This window comes from Cervus elaphus, chromosome 30 (genome assembly GCF_910594005.1).
Source record: "Cervus elaphus chromosome 30, mCerEla1.1, whole genome shotgun sequence".
Taxonomy (NCBI): domain Eukaryota; kingdom Metazoa; phylum Chordata; class Mammalia; order Artiodactyla; family Cervidae; genus Cervus; species Cervus elaphus.
In genome coordinates this window covers 23,154,225-23,168,965 of record NC_057844.1, presented here as the reverse complement: position 1 = coordinate 23,168,965, position 14,741 = coordinate 23,154,225, and the positions used below count along the sequence as shown (strand labels likewise).

The 14,741-nt window shown below is 41.9% G+C and overlaps 1 long non-coding RNA gene across 2 annotated transcripts in view; it reads left to right on the top strand.

Moving 5' to 3' along the window:
- Nucleotides 1-14,741, top strand: part of LOC122687030 — a 132,257-nt gene that overhangs the window by 77,726 nt on the left and 39,790 nt on the right. The gene's annotated exons all lie outside the window — the stretch shown is intronic.

The window sequence follows — 14,741 nt, the reverse complement described above, 5'->3', positions numbered from 1 at the left end:
CCTCGTGCTGTTTTGACATACCTGCCCCCAAGCCCCTTGACAATACAGCCGAAACCTCTTTTAGGCTGTGTTTCCTGGAAGCCCTGGGAGGGCCATGACCCCAGAGGGTTCTCGGCAGGCGTCCCCTCCCGCTGTCGCCCTTCAATGTGGCTTGAATCTGCCGGCCTTCCAAGGTCACGGTGGGCTCTCTGAGGGAGCCTTTGATTTTACATGTAAGGGAATTCCCACTGGCTGATTAAATATTTTTATATTTTATCACTTTCCTGCAGCTAGCCGCTTTTGGCACGCAAGCTATTTTTATGAATGTTATAAGTAAATATTATGGGGTCAGACACAGAGATGAACATGGACCCGCAAGCCTGGGGCTGGAAGATATTAGGCTCCACTTGGAGGGAAAAAAAAGTGGGAATAGAAAAAGTAAAACATCAAGGACTTGAAAATACTTGTCAAAGCATTGCAACTCTGCACACAGTGCCTCCAACTTCCAAAGTTGATAGAATTAGACCAATAAAAGCAAATTGATTTGAAGCAATATGTCGAGATATCCAAGGAGTTTAAGTGCCTTTACTTGGACTGTGGGGCATTTATTAGAAGGAGAGTAAGTAGGGTTACACTTTCACATTAATAACCATCGCTTATGTTCTCCAGACCCTTCCGCAAAGCACGGCAGACAGATTCCTAAGATGCCAAGTCACTACTCAGGGTTTCCGGGAGTCATGATGCCACTTTTGGTCCCAATGTCCCTTTGAAAGATACCCCTCAAAGTAAATAAACCGTGGGCTACGGTGATGTCAGTCTCCACCGCCCTTCTGTGTAGTGAAGTCTCAGTGAGCTAATCAGAAGCTGAGGTCAGGAACATCCTCCATGACACGAGATGATTCACTTCATAGGAAACTTACTTCTTCCTGGGAAACCACTAAACCTAAGCCATGGCTGGAAATCCAGGAGAATCCATGCCAAGTGAATTGGTCAGCAGTTCCAAAGTGACATATGCCTCAAGACCCCTAAAGCATTTTTTCACTTTTCTCTCAGCTCCCATAGTCCTTGGCACAGGTCAGAATGAATGGGGGTCAATCAAAAGATGAAAGAATAAAGAAGATGTGGTACATATGTACAATGGAATGTTACTCAGCCATTAAAAAGAGTGAAATAATGCCATTTGCAGCAATATGGATGCACCTAGAGAGTGTCATACTGAGTGAAGTAAGTCAGATAGAGAAGGAGAAATATCGTATGACATCCCTTATATGCAGAATCTGAAAAGACATGATACTAATGAACTTATTTACAAAACAGAAAGAGACTTACAGACTTAGAGAACAAACTTATGGTTGCCAGGCGGAAGGAATGGGGGGCAGGATAGTTAGAGAGTTTGGGATGGACATGCACACACTGCTGTATTTAAGGTGGATAACCAATAAGGACCTACTGTATAGCACAAGGAACTCTGCTCAATGTTACATGGCAGCCTGGATGGGACGAGAGCTTGGTAGGGAATAGACACATGTATATGTATGGCTGAGTCCCTTTGCTGTTCCCCTGAAACGATTACAGCATTGTCAACTGGTTATACTTCAGCATGAAATAAAAAGTTTAGTGGAAAAAAAGAATGAATGAGGGTCAGAATGAATGTGGGGGAGGTGGGTGCTCGACAGATACCTTTGACTTGCTTCGTTGATCTCTTTTGCTCTCTTAGGCTCACTTCACCTACTCTCCCAGTGGTTGGCTATTTTCCCCATGCTCCCTTGAGTCTAAACTTATCCGAGTCCAAATCATTTCACAATTTTTCTAATTAGCTCCAGTGCATTTATTCAACACACCCATAAATTCTCTTCCTTTTCAAGGTGCTTTCAACACTGTTTACTGTCATCTCCAAATTTAAGAGCTTAGCCTAAACCCAGATAATTAAGAAAGTCTTAGCGTCAGGCATGGAGCCGACAGTCAATAAATATATTGGCAGGAAGGAGGAAAAGGAGAGAGGGAGGGATGGAGGGAAGGATGAAGAGAGGGAGGAATCGCCCTGGACCACAGCCCGCATTCCTTCAGGGTGATTCTGAAACACCTGGTGAACAACCTGATTGAAGGGTGGGACCCGGTCCAGCCTAGGTAAGCATCCTCCTCTGGTGTGCTGGAGATAAGGTGACAGCAAAGGCATGGTGGAAAGGAAAGTGCTGGAAGGTCAGACAGAGTAAGAACAGGGCTGAGCAGCTAGGAGGACGGTGCTAGCATGCAGACCCAGGTCCATCAAGATCCTGTCACATCCCCCAGCGCCAGTCTCTGAGGGCCTCAGCATCCTCCACAAACCCTGATTGAGAAATATGGGAGTCAGATTAAGGCATCCCTTTGAGTGGATCCAAATGGAATGAAAACCTTTCTGGAGTCCAGATATGATTGTTGTTCAGACGCTAAGTCTTGTCCAACCCTTTGCAGCCCCGTGGACTGCAGCACACCGGTCTCCTCTGTTCTCCAGCATCTCCCAGAGTTGCTCAAATTCAAGTCCATTGAGTCGGTCACGCCATCCAATCATCTCATCCTCTCTGCCCTCTTCTCTCGCATTCACTCTTTCCCAGCCTCAGGGTCTTTTCCAGTAAGTCAGCTCTTGGCATCAAGAGGCCAAAGTATTGGAGCTTCAGCATCAGTCCTTCCAATGAATACCAGGTATGATGGTATCCTCTATTTCCTGCTTGCCCACCTGGCCTATCTCTGGGACTTCAGAAAGAAAGCACAGGGAACTGGAGCCGGTCTCTGCCTGCATGGCTGAAAGACGCTCTCACAGCCCTGGCCGCCTTCCACGGCTGCTGGCCGACTTCACCCCACCACGAGAGCTGGCATCTATACAATGGAATATTACTCAGCCATAAACAGGAATGAGTTTGAGTCAGTTCTAATGAGATGGATGAACCTAGAGCCGATTATACAGAGTGAAGTAAGTCAGAAAGAGAAAAACAAATATTATATATTCACACACACACACACATATGGAATCTAGAAAAATGGTACTGATGAACCTTTTTTCATCGGGGGAAGGAGAGGGTAGGAAGAACTGAGAAAGTATCATTGACATACACACACTATCATGTGTAAAATAGATAACTGGTAGGAAGCTGCTATATAACACAGGGAACCCAGCCTGGCATCTTGTGACACGTGGGATGGTGGGACGGAAGGAGAGAGGGAGGCTCAAAAGGGAGGAGATACATATATTATTATGACTCATTTGCATTGTTGTATTACAGAAATCAGCACATTGTAAAGCAATTGTGAATGTGCTCCAATTAAAAAATAAATTAAAAAAAGAGACAGAATCACAGAAGGAGATTCTCTGCCTTCTAGAAGCTACCCTAGAAGGTTGTCCTCTTTTGTTTCCTCCGATTGGAACCTGTAGTACTAACTGACCATCTAGGTTTAGGTCATCCTTGGAGAAGAAGGTCTGGTGGGATTTCAGAAAAGGATTTTCATAAAATGTGTGAGAAGGAGACAGACTTTTTTCAGTTCCAGGAAATGAGACTTTATTTACATCCCAGGTAAATTCTTCAAGGTCAGAAAATAGCTAGGGAGGGAAGAAAATAGCTAGGGAAAACAGACAGTAATTTTTTAAAGACTTGGCAAATCATGGCAACTTAAAGGCAAGATTTACTGTCTAAATATGCAGTGTAGATCTTTGATGATCATAGTAATATTGAATGAAATGAAATACTAAGTGCCAGGCAGTGTTAAACTCTCATCTCACTTACTCCTTATAGGGAGCCTAAAAGTTAAGTTTCTTTTATGTCTCCGTTTTACAGATGAGCAAACTGAGGCTGGCCAAAGGGAGGCAAAGTGCGTAAGGGCACACAGTTGGCAGCTGGTAGAACTGGAATCATTAAATTTGTGTTTCTAGTTGATACCTGCACTTGGGCCACATGTTTTTGTTTAATCGCTAAGCTGTGTCTGACTTTGCGACCCCGTGGACTCTAGCCTGCCAGGCTCCTCTCTCCATGGAATTTTCCACCATGTATACATACACAAACTGAGCAAATCCTGTGGAATAAATCCAATTCCAAGATTAAAACTGACAGTTGCCTTCTTCCCCAGGTTCAAAGGCATTTTCACTGCTTGAACCCACTGTTGTCAACCTCTGGGGCAAGTTTGCTAAATTGTTCCACCTGGTAAACGGGCAGGACCTCTGTCCCCACATTCTAAGTCCGCCCAGAGCCCATGGTGCAGGTGCATGCATCCTCATAGGGGTTTGCTCTTTCTGGCGAGTCTGGAACCCTGGGCCAAATACTCTTGTTCCTCTTGACTGACTTTATAGTGCAGCTCAAGTTTCTGGGTTTTCTCTTTCCTCCCAAAGATGCTACAGTGTCTTCTGTCCCACTGCTTCCAACCTAATCCCTGTTTCTCTGATAGAGTAAATCTTGATAAGGAAAGGGCTTCCCTGGTGTGTAATTCTTGAGCTATCTTCCAAATGGGGTCCACTCTGCTTTTTTGCGGCTTCCCAGGTGGCTCAGTGATAAAGGATCTGCCTGCCAGTGAAGGAGACTTGGGTTCGATCCCTGGGTTGGGAAGATCCCATGGAGAAGGAATTGGCAACCCACTCAAGTATCCTTGCCTGGAAAATCTCATGGACAGAGGAGCCTGGTGGGCTATAGTCCATGGAGCCTCAAAAGAATTGGACACGACTTAGCGACTAAAAAACAACAGCTTATTTTGCATTTGTGCAGGGAGTTCTTGAAAGGAAGTTTAGGTTTTGTTCAGCAGTTTTTCTTGACTTGCTCTTCTTATTTCTGGCCTTGGTGCAGACAAGATCTCATTTAAAACTCTAGCCGTGGATCACACTGTAGCTGACTAACCATGGTCCTTCAATATGTGAAGGCTGTTCTCAGGAGCTCAACAACACCCATTCTAAGGCTTCTAGAAAAGCCTTATTGAAAGAGAGGTATATTTCCTAAATTCTAGTAATTGCCATGTCTTAATGGAAGTAATTGGAATGCATAGTTTGTTCCTATGTTGGAAGTTACCGAGAAACCAACGTCCCCCATAGCAACAGTATTAATCTGTCCTAGCCCACTGCTCCCACTTTCAAAATATGTTGAAACAGTAAGCACAATAAAGCTATTTCAAATATGCCAAATCTAAAAAATCTGCACTCCCAGACTCCACTATTGTGACTGTGTTTCTGGTTGATAGCCTATAATCTTATCACTGTTGCCCACACATCCACATACCATCCCAGGTTATTTATGAAGATAAATCCTGTGCTGAGATCAAAATTGACAGTCATTCTTTTTGCTGTGTCTAAATTTATTTTTGCTGCTTAGAAATGATTTTGAAAATATTTTCCAGTGGGTTTATTTGTTTTCAAAAGATTTTGGTGAAGAAATTACTCTGAACAAAACGTGGCTCTTGGGTTGTCTACTGCCAGCTACCACATGTTTGGAACATCTTGAATTATTATCCAGAAACAGAAAATTCAGTTTTAGGATCATTTGCATCCTTGGCTACTGGGTTTTAATGTTTTCAAAGTTTTTCTGTCTAAAAATATAGCTCCAGTTATTAATTTCTGGATCATTAAGAGCATGGGTTTATGAGTTAATTGAGCTGTATGTTACCCATACTTTCTGAGCCTTGATTTCCTCATCTCTATAAAGAATAATATGCACTTTATAGAATTATCATGAGATTTCAATGACATAATCCAGGCAAAATAATGATTTCCCATCACAGTAAATGCTCAGTAAAATAGCATCTAAAGAGTGAGGTTTAAAATTAACAATTGAAGGACTTCCCTGGTGGTCCAGTGGTTCAGACTCTGCGCTTCCACGTAGGGGGTGTGCGTTCAATCCTGGTGAGGGAACTAAGATTCCACAGGCCTCACTGTGCAGCCAAAAAAATGAAATGGAATGATATAAATAATTGGGATACAAAATTTGTGCTCATCTTCTATCCCCACAAGGCTGCGTGCTTAGGGAGACAGTACTCTTGTTTGACTTCCAACCTCCCCTAGCTTTCTACCCAGTTCTGACACAGAGCTGTCTCTCAGTGGGTATTGATGGCATCTCTCAGTGGGTATTGATGGAATGAAATTCACCTATATACATACTTGCCATGGTCTCAATCACATTGATAACTAGATGTCTATGGCTGTCTATACTCAGAATTGATTTATTTTTTAAATACATTAAAAATTTTTAATCTCTGATCTTAAAGATACTGTTTCTGTTTCACTGTTCTTTTTAAGAAACGGACATTCTGAAATTCTAATGCAAATTCAGTAAAATGGTGTTAAGAGGCTTCCACCTAAAAAGCGTCAGCGAATGATGTAATTGGCTTTTCCAAGGAGAGGTAAAATGGAGACAGCTTGGGAGAATAGCAGGAATTTGTTATTTGCTTTAGGGGCTTGTCTCAGAAACAATCAGCTACAGTCTGGAGTGCTGACCTACAACTAAGGAAAAATTTGACCTCACATATAAATGCACTGGACACTCTACTGTGAGAAGAACAATGGCACCAGGGCCATTGCCTGCAGGAAGCAATTCAAGACACACCGAGGTTGAACATACAGCTTTTGTTCTGTAAGGAATATATTTCCCAACTTTTCATCTAATAGACTTTTCTACTCTCTAAGTATCTTCCAAGAAATGTATGGGCAAATGCTCTAATTTACAAATATTTCTCGTGCTACTGCACTATTCGAAAGACAGTTGGCTCAGATTTAAATGTTAGGTGTGTGTGTCTTTAAAGAGAATTTTATTTTCTATGATTGTATCAATATTCATCTAACAAGTATTTCAAACACCCATTGTGTGCTATGAACAGTGCAAAAGACGAAAGGCATGGCACAAAAGAGTAGGAGGAAAAGTGCCCAGGTGCTGGAATGGAAGATTGGGGACATATTGTGTAATACTCTGCTTTGGAATTTGGAGTGTATTTTGTCCTCCAGGACAAGGTTGGAAAATATACTCGCCTACCTTGAATGAAAAGCAGTGTAAGGACTGGCTACCTGGAGAGCTGTGATGAAAATGGGTCTATGACTGAAATTCACTTTCATGGTAAATCATGCCACAGGAGGTGGGAGTGAGGGTGACTATCCACGTGCTAAGTATTTGTTATTCTCTGTCTTGTGGTCAAAAGCAGCCATTGGAGGTGTTTTGCAAAGGAAATGGGTCTCGTCAGGAATCTGCTCAAGAAGACTCAATAGTGAGGGAGATGAATTAGACAGGGAGAATTAACACATTGGATCTTACTCCACAGGTAACACTGTTCTGGACACGGAGACCTTAACTGTCTCCCTGGGCACTCGTCTTCTCAATTTGGGGGAAGATAGGTTACTGTGGGACAAGTCACTGTGTTGGAGGAGTGCTGCTCCTCTCTGCTCACCCGTGAAAGGAAGGCGATCCCCGTTCACTTGTCTTGAGGCATTGAGACACGCATCTATTCACCTCTTAGATTACACGACCAAGGCTGTATGTTTCGTAAGAGATGTCCTCTGAACTCTGAGCTGAGCAGCCTCCTGATAAAATATGACACATTCATCCAGGAAAGTGAATTCCTATCTTTTGACCCAAAGAAGCCGCTCAGAATCTGCTGGTATCTGAGCCCATTGCGCCAAAACGAGAAGCATTTCTCAGAAAGAGAAATAGCAGCCAACAGTGCGGTGTGTTAGATTTCCAGCAGGAAACAGATGGCACTCTCCAACGAAGTGAGGAGTGTTAATAAAAGAGTGATTTACAAGGATGTGGAAAGATTTAGGGACTTGTTCAGGGGATGTTGAAGGACCTTGGGGCTAAAAGAGCAGAAGGTGATGGTGATTGGTGAGCTCTTTGTTACCGCCGGGTTTGCAGGAAACCGTGCCAGTTGCAGATCTCAGGGCGGGTAGCTCTAGGGAGAAGGTCACTGGAGAAGAGCTGTGACATTTGATGGAAAGATGTGGCCGACACAGCAGGAAAAGAAATAAATGCACAGCCGCCTTCTCCTCCCGCTGGGGATGAGAATCCATTGATGTGACCTGTACGGACCAACCTTCAGGGCACAGGCTAGGATGGAAAAGGGAGGAGTATGGGTCTGGAAGGCAAAGAGAGAAGAACGAGCTCAGTGTAGTTTGTGGTATGTGATAAATTCACATAAAATAATAATGATTCATATATATATATATATATATCATTATTATTTTATGTGACTATATGGGCTTCCCTTGGTGGCTCAGTTGGTAAAGAATCTGCCTGCAATGCAGAAGACCTGGGTTCAATCCCTGGGTTGGGAAGATCCCCTGGAGAAGGGAAAGGCTACCCGCTCCAGTATTCTGGCCTGGAGAATTCCATGGACTGTATAGTCCATGGGGATCACAAAGAGTTGGATGTGACTGAGCAACTTTCATTTCATATATATATATATATGTATATATGGAATCTAGAAAAATGGTACCGATGAACCAATTTGTAGGGCAGGAATAGAAGTGCAAATACAGAGAACGGACATGTGGACGTAGTGGGGGAAGGGGAGGGAAGGATGGGGGGCGATTTGGGAGAGTAGCGTGGACACATATGCACTACAGTGAGTAGAACAGCTAGTGGGAGGCTGCCCTATAGCACCGGGGGCTCAGCTTGGTGCCCTGTGATGAGCTGGAGGGGTGGGATGGGAGGGAGGGGTCATATGTATACACAGAGCCGATCCACTTTGCTGTTAGCAGAAACTAACACAGCCTTGTAAAGCAATTAGACTCCAATAAAAAAATAAAAATGATAAGGCATCCGCAAAATGATGGGCTAGGAAGCCCCACACTACATGTTCCTCCATAAAATCATCAATGAAGGGTGAAAGAAACAAACAAGCCCAAACCTACCCTTGCCTGAGTGGAAGCAGTCTGGTCTTGAGTGTGGCAACTCCATTCCCAGCTTCTCCCTCTAAACTAGAGGGAGAGGGCAGACCTTATTTACAAGTTATTGTATACATCTGGTCTAACCTGGCTGGGGCCACCCGAGCATCTCTCTGACTCTTTCTTTCATAAGTCAGAACACATAGCAGTAAACCTGTACGCTGTGCTCATAAAAGCTACAAGGAGGTTACACAACTTACACACCCACACGAACCTGGGACAAGAGATGCTCACTGAAGACATACGCTAAACCGCCTAAGGCTCAGAGGAGAAAGTGGGATGAGGCTCTTTGGGAAATGAGGAAATTCAAAAGCATGCATTTATACAGAGGAATCTAGAAAGCCATGTGCTTAACCAAGTAAAACATATACTCAGGAAAACAACAGCAACAACTAAAACTTAAAACTTTCACCTAAGGCTGATTCCTAGTCCCAGAGCAAACTTAACTAAGTGAAAGGAATACCCTAGCACAGGGCTATCTACCAAGACTGGAAGTGGTAAATGCCCTCCCTCTTTCTTTCTCTGTGTTTTTCCTTTGTTCAAGAAAATTTCTATCAAAACGTTAGTTGAACACAAACTAAAGTTAAAGAGACATCAACGAGCACACGTGGCAAGAAATAGACTTTGCAAAAATGGTTTGGAAAAGTCTCAAAACAAACGGACTATCATAGTCTTCAACAATTAAGCAAACAGTAAAAAGTGTATTCTGAGGAAAGGGGGAGATCTGACTCCCAGACTTACTACATTATAATAATCAAATGCCAAATTTTACTTTATCTCTAAAGACAGAATTTGGTTGGAAGGGAAAGGATGAAAAAGATAGTTACTGCAAATAGTAACTAAAAGAGAATTGGAGTAGCTATACTATACTAATATTAGATAAAATAGACTATTAGTCCAAAATTATTATAACAAAAATAAGGATAGATAGGTAAAAATATCAATAGGGCTTCCCAGGTGGCTCTGATGGTAAAGAATCCACCTGCCGTGTTTGAGACCTGGGTTCGATCCTTGAGTTGGGAAGTTCCCCTGGAGGAAGTTATGGCAACCCACTCTAGTATTGTTGCCTGGAAAATCCCCATGGACAGAGGAGACTGGAGTGCTACTGTCCATGGGGTCTCAAAGAGTTGGACGTGACTGAGTGACTAAGCACAGCACAAAAATATCAGTTCATCAAGAAGATGTAATAGTTATACACATATACGCGCAAAACATCAGAGCTCCAAAATATATCAAGCACACACTGAAAGAATTGAAAGGGAAAATAGACACCTCTAAGACAATAGTAGGAAACGTCAATACTCCACCTGCTGATAAGGAATAGAACAACCAGACAAAAGATCAATAAGGTTGCAGTGGACTTGAATAAAACTGTAGACCAGCTAAAGCTATCAGGCATATACAAGACACTCCACCCAACAACGGCAGAAAACAAATTTTTCTCAATTGAACATGGAACATTCTTTAGGATAGACTATACGTTAGACCACAAAATAAAGCTTTTCAAATTTTAAAAGATTAAAATCATCAGTTCAGTTCAGTTGCTCAGTCGTGCCTGACTCTTTGTGACCCCATGGACTTCAGCACACCAGGCTTCCCTGTCCATCATCAACTCCCGGAGCTTGCTCAAACTCATGTCCATCGAGTCAGTGATGCCATCCAAACATCTCATCCTCTGTCATCCTCTTCTCTTCCTGTCCTCAATCTTTCCCAGCATCAGGGTCTTTTCCAATGAGTTAGTTCTTCACATCAGTTGGCCAGAGTATTGGAGTTTCAGCCTCAGCATCAGTTCTTTAATCTCAGCATCAGATTAAAATCACATGAAGTTTCTTTTTAGGTCATAATGGAATGAAGCTAGAAATCAATAACAGAAGGAAAACTGGAAAATCCACAAATATGTGCAAACTAAACAACATACGCTTAAATAAGCAATGGATCAAAGAAGACATCACAAAGGAGATTAGAAAATATCTTGAGACAAATAGAAAACAAAAAAAATACCAAAATTTATGAGATGCTGAAAAGAAGTTCTCAGAGGGAAATTTATAGCAATAAATGTTTACATTAAAAAAAGAAATCTCAAATCAATAGCCTAGTTTACTCTTTAAGGAACTAGAAAAAGAAAAGCCAACTAAAACTAGCAAAAGGAAGGAAATAATAAAAATCAGAGCAGAGATAAGCAAAGTAGAGAATAGAAAAATAATAGAGAAAAATCAATGAAACCAAAATTTGAATCTTTGAAAAGATCAACAAGATTTACAAATCCATACATAGACTGACTAAGAAAAAAGATTCAAATAACTAACATCAGAAATCAAGTGGGGCATTATGGCTGATTTAACAGAAATAAAAACTGTAAGAGAATGTTATGAACATTTGTATGCCAACAAATTGGACAACCTAAATGAAATGAACATCTATCAAAATTAAAAACTGAACCATGAATGAATAGAAAATATGAGTAAATTTACAGCTAGTATGAAGACTAATCAGTAATCAAAACCTCCCAACAGAGAAAAGTCATGGGCCACAAAGTTTCACTGGAGAATTCTACCAGACATTTAAAGGAAAATTAATATAGTTCAACTCTTCCAAAAAATTGAAGAAGTGAGAACATTTCCTAATTCATGCTATGAATCCAGTATTATCCTGAGAGCAAACCCAGCAAAGATGCTATAGCAAAATACTAGCAAGTTGAATTCAACAGCATATTTAAAAAGATCATACACCATGGCCAACTGAGATTGATTTGAATGCAAAGATAATTCAGTATACAAAAATTAACCCATATAACACCCTGCATTAACAGAATGAAGGAAAAACCCCTGATGATCATCTCAATTGATGCAGAAAAAAGCATCTAACATAACAATTATGACTTCCCTTTATCATGTTCTTTGTGCCAAGCAGTTCAATTAGGCATTTGACAGAGAATGTTTTGAATCCTCAAGGCAACACCTTAAAATATGTAATATTATACTACCACATTCTTCTTACATACGAAGAAACTGAGGCTCAGTCTTCAAAAACTGAAGTGTTGTGTTTTAATACAATTTAATTTGTATATAATTCATATATAGTGAGGAGTAGTATCAGTATGTATGTTCAGATTTTCACATTACAAAGCCCAGGAGATTTCTACTGTGTATTGTGGCTTTTGCTTCTCTCTTTTGTTTGTTTTATCAAATCATATTAACAAAGGACTTCGGGGTTGGGATGAAGCCTGGGAGGATGAAGAGATCAAATGTCCTTGGCCCAGGTGGGATCTCCCCAGTTTCCTAGTTGTTGAAAGCTGCTACTGTATGAAGGAGAATAAAAATGAAGGTACCAAGAGCTGATTTGAGTCACTATCCAACTGATAGATACAAAAATTAACCCATATAACAGAGTCACTTTCAGGTGGCTCAGTGATAAAGAATCTGCCTACCAGTGTAGGAGACATAGGTCTTATCCCTGTGTGGGAAGATCCCCTGGAGAAGGGAATGGCTACCCACTCCAATATTCTTGCCTGGGAAATCCCATGGACAGAGGAGCTTGGCAGGCCTCAGTCCATGGGGTTGCAAAAGAGTCAAACACAACTTAGCAGCTGAATAACAACAGCTACCACCCAACTGATGAATTTAATAAAATGGCCTTTGGTGTCTTGACCCCTGTCTTCATCCCTACTGATAACAAAGGGCTGAGTCTGATCGCACATTAACTTTCATTGCTGAAATGGGGGTCTGGCCCATCTCACTCCCCAATTGACTCTGGACTCCTGAATGATGTTTTCACTTTTCACACTCTCCCCAGGGGAAGGTTGGTTCATGTGGACCAGAAGCCCAGTAATGGAGCAGCCCCCACAGTGGCAGCAGAAACAGCAGAAAACAAAAAGGAAGCTAACATATTGAGAAAAGCTGGAATCAATTTGATTTTGACTCAGAGTCATACTCTGTCTCTCTTGGAAAAAATAAAATTCTCTCTAAAAGTTTGGTGCCAGCTCACTGTACTTGAGTTATAAATAAAAGTCAGAATTAGAGCTTCCAATTTTTTAATGAGTTTTAATAGGTATATTGTTTAGTTTCCTGACAATCTGATGAAATGCAGACCTGCTACACTGCAAAAAAAAAAAAAAAAAAAATTCCTGTGACATTTGTTTACTTGAACTATTACAAGAAAAGAGATCATTCAAGATTATATCTTTTTTATAGTGAAACCCCAATGTCTGCTTCTGCTGACTCCTGAATTTGTACATTTTCAACTTTAAAAATCGCTTTCCAACTATTACCTTGCTTTAGCACCACAGCCAAGGAGGCAGTGTACATGTCAGGTCAAGTTCTCTTGCTCCATAGATGACATTTCCAGTGTGTGCATGCTAAGTCACTTCAGTCATGTCTACTCTTTTGCAACCCAATGAACTGTCGCCCTTCAGGCTCCTCTGTCCATGGGATTCTCCAGGCAGGAATACTGGAGTGGGTTGCCATGCCCTCCTCCAAGGGATCTTCCCCTCCCAGGGATTGAACCCTCATCTCCTATGTCTCCTGCATTGGCAGGTGGGTTCTTTACTGCTAGCACTGCCTGGGAAGTCTAGAAAGTAGAAGAGCATTTGAGGATACAGTTTTTGTGGATGAGGTAAAGGGGTATTTGCCTCACCTGAAAGCCTGGGTTTTTCTCAGACTTAGAGATTGGGAATTTCCAGAAGTTGCATCTATGTGGACTCCGTTTCCTGGAGTTATCCACAGATGTAACCCCACCTTGTGTTCTGGTTTCATTGATTACGTTCTTCTCTTTGATAGTTTTTACAAGATCCTTTATCTATCTACTGGTTGCGTGTGTAGGGTGACAATGACAGGAAAAGCACTTAATGTTTATCAGGCAATGGAAACACTTAATGCTGTGTGTGTTGTGCGTGATGGCTGCTCTAAAAAGTTATGTGATGCTATAATATGGTATGTCATGCCGGTTGAGGACAGGAGGAAGGGGGCAACAGAGAATGAGATGGTTGGATGGCATCACCGAATCAATAGACATGAGTTGGAGCAAATTCTTGGGGCTGGTAAAGGACAGGAAAACCTGGTGTGCTGCAGTCCACGGGGTCGCAAAGAGTAGGATACGATTCAGTGACTGAACAACAACAATGCCGGTTTCATTGTTCCAACCTTGGTCTGTTAAAGGGAAAACCTTCCTCCCTTAAGAAAATGGAAGTTAAAAAAAGAAGAAGAAGAAAAAAAAAAACCTCTTAATTTCCACTTCACACCAGGTCAGGTGACTTTTGTTATCTTCTCTAGGTTTTGAAGCCTTTAACCACGGGAAATAGAGTGGCATTAAGCAAGAATTTTCCTATCACTGCGAAAATCTGCTTGTTAAGTTTGCCAGAAGCTGCCTACCTTCCAGCCAAAATGACAGACTGGTGAATCCCATGCCAGTGGGTGTGGGCGGCTTATTGGGCTCTCATCCCTGAAGGCAGGGGATACAAGTAGGTCACAGGCCAAGGAATTAGTGGCTTCCTTTCGGTCTAGCCTTTCCAGTTTGGGTTTTTAAGAAAACCTCTAGAATGGAGGCTTGGAGGCAAGTTAGCAGGTACAGGATACCTGGAGGCCAAGGAACCCTGATCATGAACAAGGATTAGGAGGAGAAAACCCACCAAGGGTAATTAGAACCCATGGTACCGTCCCCTTCCCACCAAAATATTTATTAAACCCTGAAATCAAAGCCTGGCAAATCCCCAAAGATCAACTCCACCCATTGGGGTTTGCCAAAATCAGTCCCATCCTCTCGGGGCTTAGGAGATGGGGTCCTTGCCCTCTGCCTATCTACACTTCTGAATTCTGACCATTAGTCAACTCTGCTGTCATGACTAACTTTTGTTCAAGTTCAAATCCAGAAATATCACCCCTTTATTCTCTAT